We start from the raw sequence: 9,275 nt of genomic DNA on the forward strand, positions 1-9,275 counted from the left end.
TATCATATTATTATGACTTAGTATGTCATTTTTAATCTCTATAAATGTTTCATAATTTCAGTTTGTCTCCATAATTTCTTAAAAATTTTGACTTATCTCATAATTTCAACCTTTCGTCATAATTTACAAAATAACATTTTATCTCATAATTTCATCATTTCAATTTATCTCATAATTTAGACATTTTTATCTCATTATTTCAACTTTTTACATCATTTCAAATTATTTTTATTATCTAATTATATGTAATGTATGCCATAATTTGGATTCATCTCATAATTATGACATTTTATGTCATAAATATGATTTACCAAATCATGTTTTTTTTTTCTTATGTGGTGGAAATGAGCTTTCCAGCGTGAGAAGAATCCTGATCATCTAGTGTGTAGATATTGCAGGACGACACACACACTGAACTTTCATTTGAAATTTAATTTGGAGTTTGGAAAAACTCGAGTCATAACCATATGCTAATCTTTGCCTTGGTGAATATCACTAACTAGCGTGAGCTCATTCATATTGAAAGATGGATTGTGAGGAGATAAATTCAGAGGCTTTTCTGCACTAATGATGAAGACGGCAGGTGTTTCTCGCTCAGATCAGATACACTAACCACTAGAGGACGTGCTGCTCTTCCCACACTGCCATATCTAAGCAGAATAGCGGCCTCATTCAGCCTGTCAGTCAAGCCTAAAAGGCACTGAACTTCTGCTTTCCCTCGTGTTTGACCTTCACTGCTTGAAATACACGCACACACACACGCCTGCAGCAGTGTCACAGCAAATCCAGCCTGATCTCAACTGTCTGTAAAACTCCTATTTATATTTATGACACCGACGCTCTTAAATTCTTCATTAATCCACTTAATATTTCAGAGCTGAAGCATAAAACATCTCTCGTCAGATGTGACAGGAATGATCTCTTGGAGATTAAGAGGAAGAAACACACACACACAGAAGATCAATGACAAATAAGGATGTTCGAGATCATAAACAGGATAAATCTATAGTTTAAAATGAATGTGACAGGTTGTTAGAACTGCTTTCCTTTTTTCATGTTATTTTCAATTCAGCCTATAAAATACCACAGTTTTTTTTTTTTATATTTATATTTTTAAACAGCTGCTTCACTGTTTTTGTTATATAATAATAATAATAATAATAAACATAAGCATTTCTACGATCTCAAGATGGTTACACCACCTAGATATTTTAAAGGATGAATTCTGAATACCACTCTTATTATATATTTGCCATGTCTTTATTTGGCAGAAATATTCTGCCTTTCATTTACCAGGAAAAAGGTTTGTTTTGTTTATTTATTATTTTTGATGTTACATTTTAAAATACAAATAGAATTATACATTACGTATTTAAAAATATATATATACTTTTTAAAAATAAAATGTATAACATTTTTATATAATTATTTTTAATAATAATCATAATAATAAATAGATTTTTACAATCTCAGGATTGTTACACAACCTAGATATTTTTCCCTTAAAGGAACACTCCGCTTTTTTAATTTTTTTATTTTCCAACACCCCAAGAGTTAAACAGTTGGGTTTTACAGTTTTTGAATCCATTCAGCCGATCTCCGGGTCTGGCGGTAGCACTTTTAGCGCAGCTTAGCATAGATCATTGAATCTGATTAGACCGTTAGCATCTCGCTCAAAAATGACCAAAGAATTTCAATATTTTTCCTATTTAAAACTTGACTCTCCTGTAGTTACATCGTGTGCTAAGACTGACGGAAAATGAAAAGTTGCGATTTTCTAGACCGATATGGCTAGGGACTATACTCTCATTCCGCCGTAATAATCAAGGAACTTTGCTGCCGTACCGTGGGTGCAGCAGGCGCAATGATATGACGCAGCACCTGAAAGTAGTTTTGCCTTGTTTGTGTTGTCTTGTTTGTTGTGACCCAGCTAGGTAAGTTAGGATATTTCTGGGGACTACTTTCAAGCCCTGTGTAATGTTTTAAAGCTGTGCAAAATTTTACATAGAAAAAATATCGAAACTCTTTGGTCATTTTTGAGCGAGATGCTAATGGTCTAATCAGATTCAATGATCTACTCTAAGCTACACTAAAAGTGCTACCGCCAGACCCGGAGATCGGCTGAATGGATTCGAAAACGGTAAAACTCAACTGTTGGGGAGTTGGAAAATGAGCCTATTTAAAAAAAAGTGGAGTGTTCCTTTAACACCTCACAATTTAATTCAAGAATTTAAAACGTTCCTAACTGTCCATTTCCTGCTTGAACAGCATTTTTATGTAAAATCAAAACATTCCAGAACAAAACTGGGCTCTGATCATTAAAACTATAATGCCTAACCCAATTTATTAAAGGCTTTTTACATTTCACCACAAGCACCATTTCTGGGCACCAGTGGCCATGTATTTTTTATGCATCTGTAGCACACCTAGTCTATATTTTATGGAAGCAATTTTAACGTGTGTTTAAATAAATGAACAGATCTGAAAAAAAAGAGTCCTAAACACAAGATTCCAGGTCTGACTGCAAATAACTTCTAGCACAGTTCACACAGTCCTCTCTGCAGTTAAAGCAGCTCAAAGACATGTTACATGACAGACATGTTCAGCAGACGAGCCTGTGGAGGCTTAACATTTCATGCAGCTCTGTCCCACGACTCAAAGCCGACGTGTTCGAGTTGAGGAAGAGTTTTCATTGAGTATCCTGGAAGACGTGATTCACTGAGTATAAGAAGCGTGCTGGAGTCCCCGGAGGGATTATATCAGACTGAAGGCATCGTGAACTCAAGCCTGAAAGCCGAGCGGATGTCGTTTCTCACCCCTGAAATAACCCAGACACACATCCACATCCACCTGATCGACAAATAACATCCTCCGAGAGCTGGACCAGACAAAATCAAGCCATACGTGTGAGTGAACCACTCCTGTCACTCACAAGCAATCATGCTGCTTTATTGATAAAGAAAAGCAAAAGAATTCTACATGCAACCCAGGAAGAAAGGTTTCACTGCTGTATATACTATTAATAAAAACACCAAACAGTATATACTTATATTTAAGCCTAAATATAAGATCTGTGTATTTGAATTCCATATACAATTTCCATGCATATGGATTATGCAGATTTAACATAAACTAATGAACTTAATGTGACTCAAATTTGTCAGTCTTTAATTAAACGGGTCAGATTAATGCAAAAGTATTAAAAAACTATATGTTTTCAATAACCAGGTTTATTTTTATCATCAGAAAATCCAATTAGTTTAGATCTCAGTCCTCATACTTTTTAACAACATAAATAGAATGATTTATGCTGATTCTAACCAATTTGAATAAAAGCATATTATTTCAATAAATGTGATTTTATTAAAAATATGATTGTTTAAATGAAATGATATGCAAATAGTAAATTAATAATAAACAATGCATTTATTTATTTGGAGTGCCGAAATCTGAACTGTTCCATTTGATATATGACTGACAAATATGTATTACATAAAATGCATTAGTTTGTTAAAACTGCAATCCAAATGCATGGAATTTTTTTAATATGCAATCCAAACACATACATCTTAAATTTAGGCCTTTTTTGAATGAATACTGTAATAGCAGATGGCTGCATATGGAAACTAGAGCGGACTGGAACAGTGGCAGACGTGTGTGTGTGTGTGTGAGAGGGAGAGAGAGAGAGATTCAGGTGAGTCAACCATGAGCTTTGTTTCTCTGTTCCGTCAGATTTTACTGCCTTGTGGGTCTTTTCACACACATATGGCACACATATGCAACTAAAACAAATGCTAACCTTGAATCATAACACTCAATCTGACCTATAACTCTGACCTTTGACATCTAACCTTAAGGTCAGCAGGATTCAATTAGCTGAGGCTGCATCCGAAATCACATGCTTCCCTACTATATAGCAGGAAAAAAAACAGTATATGACAAAAGTATGTCTGAATTCATAGTACTTATGAAAGAGCATGATGCTATACCAATTACAAATTAATTACTAAATAATTAAGGATATGTAACTTCTTTAGAACATCTACAGTACAAAATAATGTATTGACTGTAAGTCTAGTTCTAACTGTAACCTTAAAAGACAACTAATATATAACTGAATCCACATTAAGTTAAATAATGACTCCATTGTCTTGAGTAGAGCTGCTTGTGCTAAAATTCTATCTCTTTCAGTATTGATGAATTTTGCAGTATTAACACATTGAACTGAATTGAATCAACACTGAACTAAACTGAGCTGAATAATAACACTAATGTTCTGTAGAACAGCTTCACAGCTGCTAATTTTGCCACCTCGAGAATCTTATTGAACAATTTATTATTAATTGAGTTGAATAATGACAATATTGTCCTCCATAGAGCTGCTTTACATCTGAAATTGAATTTGATTTATAATTGATCAATTTTGCAACATTTACTGAGGTATTTTACTGAAGTAAAATTAAACAAAATTTGAACTAAACAACCTGTAGAGCTGCTTGTGAAATTGAAATGTTCATAATTGATTAATTTTACTATGCTGATATTGTTATTGAACTGAACTGAATTACCACTGAACTTAATTTGAGCTGAATAATGACAGTATTGTGTTCTGTAGAGTATATTAACTGCTTGAATAATTTCATAATTGATGAATTTTGCAACATTGACACTGTTATTGAACTAATCTATTAATGACACTATTGTCAATATTGACAGTTTTTGAGCTGAACTGAATCATTGAACTAAATTGAGTTTAATAATGATGTTATTGTCTTTTTTAGAGCTGCTTTACAGTTGAAATTGAATTTTTCATAATTGATGAACATTGAAACACACTGATATTAAACTGAATTAAATTAAAACTGAACTAAATGGAACTAAATAATGAATCTATTGTCTTCTATACAGCTGCTTTACAGCTGAAATTGAATTTGTTGCTATTTAAATTATTGTTTTCCTGTTTATTTCTATGAAGCTGATTTGAAACAATCTGTATTTTATAAAGCTACATATATAATCATGACCTTAACCCTTGACCTTAATCCTGAATCATAACCATGACAGCGCTGAGGACGTGAGTTTTCCCTGCAGGAATGATGGGAAATCATGTCTGACCAATTAGTGCCAGCGGAGAGACACGCAGTTGTTGACACATAATCGCATCAGTTCCTCTGCAGACGGCAGCTATTAGTCTCCATTTGATCTCGTCATGTTGGCGGCTCGTGTGTGACATTCAGACTGATGTCTGAGGCGTCTGAGGAAGCGTTTGCATGAGCCAAAAAAAGCCGATGTTACCGAAACTGCTGCATCATGGGAATTTTTGTGTAAACTGACAGAACTAAAGGAGGTCATCTGTGCTTGAGACACATTTGCAAACCTGAAGCATGAATTCTGCCTGTTACCCAGAATCCTCTCTGCCAGGAGATCCTGGCAAGGCCTGAAAGCACTGCTTCTTCCCCACAACGATCTATCATTCCTCTCAGAGTCATCTGGTACCAAGCTTTTCCATTTGGAACAAATTTGTTGGCTGGAGTTTCTGACTTGGACGCGTGGCGGCCCAAAAGGCCTCTAAAATTACCCCATAACATCCAATGAAACGATGGAGGAAGAGCAAACCAGATTAGACCTGCTCCTGCTCCAATCATTTGGGGAGAGATCTGAAAATTGCGTTTATAGTTGTGTTTGTCTCACCATGTCTTCATGGTGAGTTTATCCAGCTAACGGCTGTCTTAATTCTGCTGTTTAGTTTGGGATTTGTCCCGTGAAAGCTGCGTGTGTCGATGCAGCGCTGCTGAAAATGATGCTATAGAGAAACAGCTTGTTCATATTTGACTAGAGTCCAGTGTCATCAATATTTCTAGTGATCTCAAACCTCTAACATAAATATTGAACTTCTTTGAATATTGAGCTTGTTAATTAAAAATAAAAATAAAAAATATCCTGGCTGCATGATTGTCTATATTGCCAGGGTTCTGTCACTTCGGTCTAGTTTATTCATGGTTTTGTGACAGAGCCCTGACACTCCCTTCTTGTCTTGTTTTCTGGTGAGCACACTCGAAGCCGCGCGCTCTCTTGTCTGCGTGCTCTGTTTCATGTTGAGGCATGGTGTTCGGATTCCGGCACTCCTGTCTTGTTCTGGTTTTGTGTCGGGGTTCAGACACTCACGCTCCAGGTTTGTTCTTGCTGTGGGAGCATGCGATTTCATGTTCGCTCGGGGCGTGCGCTCCTCTGTCCGTGTGTGTGTGTTTTGTTCAGCACGCGCTTCGGGTTCGGCCGCGTGCTTTTTCATTGTTTTGTTGCGTGCAGCTCGTTCTTTGGCTGCGTGCGTTCTCTTGTTTTGTCTTGTTCTGTGTTGCACACAGCTTGTGTGTTTTTCACTGGCTGCGTGCTTTCATGTTTGTCATGTTTTGTGAACACGCCGCTTATGAGTCTCCTAATTAGCTACGTGTTCGTGTCCTGTTTTGCACATGGCTAGTAATTTTGTTTTGCTGGCCATGTGCTTGTGTTTTTGTGTTGTGTGAGCACATGGCTTGTCTTGTTTGGTTCTATGTGCCATGTGCTCTCACGTCAATTGTCTTGACCCCACCCACCTTGTTTCCTGATTATTGGTTAATTTGCCCCACCTGTGTTTTCTCGTTACCCTCCTCATTTGCTCCCTTTATAATCTCCTTGTGTTTGCAGTCCTGTGCCAGTTTGTTGTCGATGTTACCCTCTTTGAAGTCTTGCCTTGCCTAAAAACAGGACAGGACAGGACAGGACAGGACAGGACAGGACAGGACAGGACAGGACAGGACAGGACAGGACAGGACAGGACAGGACAGGACAGGACAGGACAGGACATGACATGACATGACAAACCAAACCAAACCAAGTCCTGCCTTTGCCAGTCTGTTTTCCCCTACGGGGTAGTTTTTGTTTGTTGATTTTATTTTATTATTAATAAAGCCCTATTTCCTCCTGCAAGTGAGTCTTCGCTCTTATCCCTTCTCTCACACCTGACATATATGGCTACATAAGGATTTATTAAACATTATTGTACACAGATGCTGATAGTAAATTATAAAGTATTTATATATGCTTATTATTTCATAAAATTAACATTTAATAAGCAGTGTTTTTTCCACTTAAAGCCTTGAAAAAATTAATTAAATAAAAATTTGGGAATAAAAGCATGTTCATAGTAGAGATGTATTCACATCATTATCTCTCTATATATATTTGTGTGTGTGTTTATTTATTCATGTGCTGGTGTGTTTATGATTTCAAAAATATATTAAAATACATTAAAATAAGGTGGATACTTTAATTTATAGATATAGAAATGCAAAAGTGCACAATCAGCAAAACACAGGCCCTGCTGTGACCCCTCGTCCTTCTGTTTGCTAAATCATTTTCGTTCTATTTCCAGAATAAAAGCGTGACATTTCATTTGATGTTGAATTTGAAGTTAAAGCATCATTCGGATGTTGATAGTGTAATAATTGGTGTGCTGATGCACCAGGCTCTCATGCGGTGGTAATGACCATCTGCCTCCTCTGATAACTACTGCAGTCTCTGCGCTCGTAAACGCTGACCTGACTCTCACCGGGAGCAAACGTCCTCACACCCTCCAGGAGACACATCCAGCCTTCCCAAAATAACCCCAGCATCAGCGCCAGAGAGTCTCAGGGTGTTCAAAAGTGTTTGAGCCGAGAATTACTGAGATTGTCATCCTTAAATCGCTATTATCACAGATAGTTTCAGCTGGGATTTTCTTGGCCTGTGCAAAGGAAACAGATTTAAGTGTGTTAACATGGAAAAACACTAAATATAAACATGCAGAATCTTCAAAGTGCTTTCAGTTGTTCCAATTGGAGTGTGAATTGTGTGAACACACATATTTTATACCCAGCTAACAATTCTAGCTCCCAGAACGTTCCCAAAACAGATATTTTAACGTTATCTGTTGGCTAGCCAGAAAAGCCCATACAGCAAAAAAACCCCCAAAAAAAACAAAAATAAATATTTTTTTAAATATATTTCAAAATAAACAAAAGTAAAATGGGCAAAAAATACATTTGCTAAAATATATTTGACAAAATACGTTTTTTAAATTTGAATAAAATGAAAACTAAAAGATTTTCAAATCATATAAGCCAATATTTTATTCGCAATAGAGCATAACAAATGTTTAAACTGAGACAGTTTAAACTAAATGAGCTCATTTCAAATTTGATGCCTGCTACCAGTCTCAAAAAAATTGGCAAGGGGGCAACAAAGGGCTGAAAAAGCAAGACATTTTGAAAAGATTCAGCTGGGAGAACATCTAGCAACTAATTAAGTTAATTGACTTCAGGTCTGTAGCATGATTAGCTATAAAAGGGATGTCTTAGAGAGGCAGAGTCTCTCAGAAGTAAAGATGGGCAGAGGCTCTCCAATCTGTGAAAGGGTACGTAAAAAGATTGTGGAATACTTTAAAAACAATGTTCCTCAACATCAAATTGCAAAGGCTTTGCAAATCTCATCATCTACAGTGCATAAAATCATCAAAAGATTCAGAGAAACTGGAGAAATCTCTGTGCGTAAGGGACAAGGCCGAAGACCTATGTTGGATGCCTGTGGTCTTCGGGCCTTCAGACGACACTGCTTCACTCATCGGCATGATTCTGTCATTGACATTACTAAATGGGCCCAGGAATACTTCCAGAAACCACTGTCAGTAAACACAATCCGCCGTGCCATCTGCAGATGCCAACTAAAGCGCTATCATGCAAAAAGGAAGCCATATGTGAACATGGTCCAGAAGCACCGTCGTGTCCTGTGGGCCAAGGCTGATTTAAAAAAATAATAATTTTCTAAAGTGGAAAAGTGTTCTATGGTTCTATGATTTGACATTCTTGTTGGAAATCACAGACGCCATGTACTCCGGGATAAAGAGGAGGGAGACCTTCCAGCGTGTTATCAGCGTTCAGTTCAAAAGCCACCATCTCTGATGGTATGGGGGAGCATAAGTGCATACGGTATGGGCAGCTTGCATGTTTCGGAAGGTACTATGAATGCTGAAAGGTAAAGGTTTTAGAGCAACATATGCTCCCCTCCAGATGACGTCTATTTCAGGGAAGGCCTTGTGTATTTCAGCAGGACAATGCAAAACCACATACTGCAACTATTACAACAGCATGGCTTCGTAGTAGAAGAGTCTGAGTGCTGAATTGGCCTGCCTGCAGTCCAGATCTTTCATCTATAGAGAACATTTGGTGCATCATTATACGAAAAATACGTCAAAGATGATTTAA

This window comes from Barbus barbus (assembly GCF_936440315.1).
Source record: "Barbus barbus genome assembly, chromosome: 33".
Classification (NCBI taxonomy): Eukaryota; Metazoa; Chordata; class Actinopteri; order Cypriniformes; family Cyprinidae; genus Barbus; species Barbus barbus.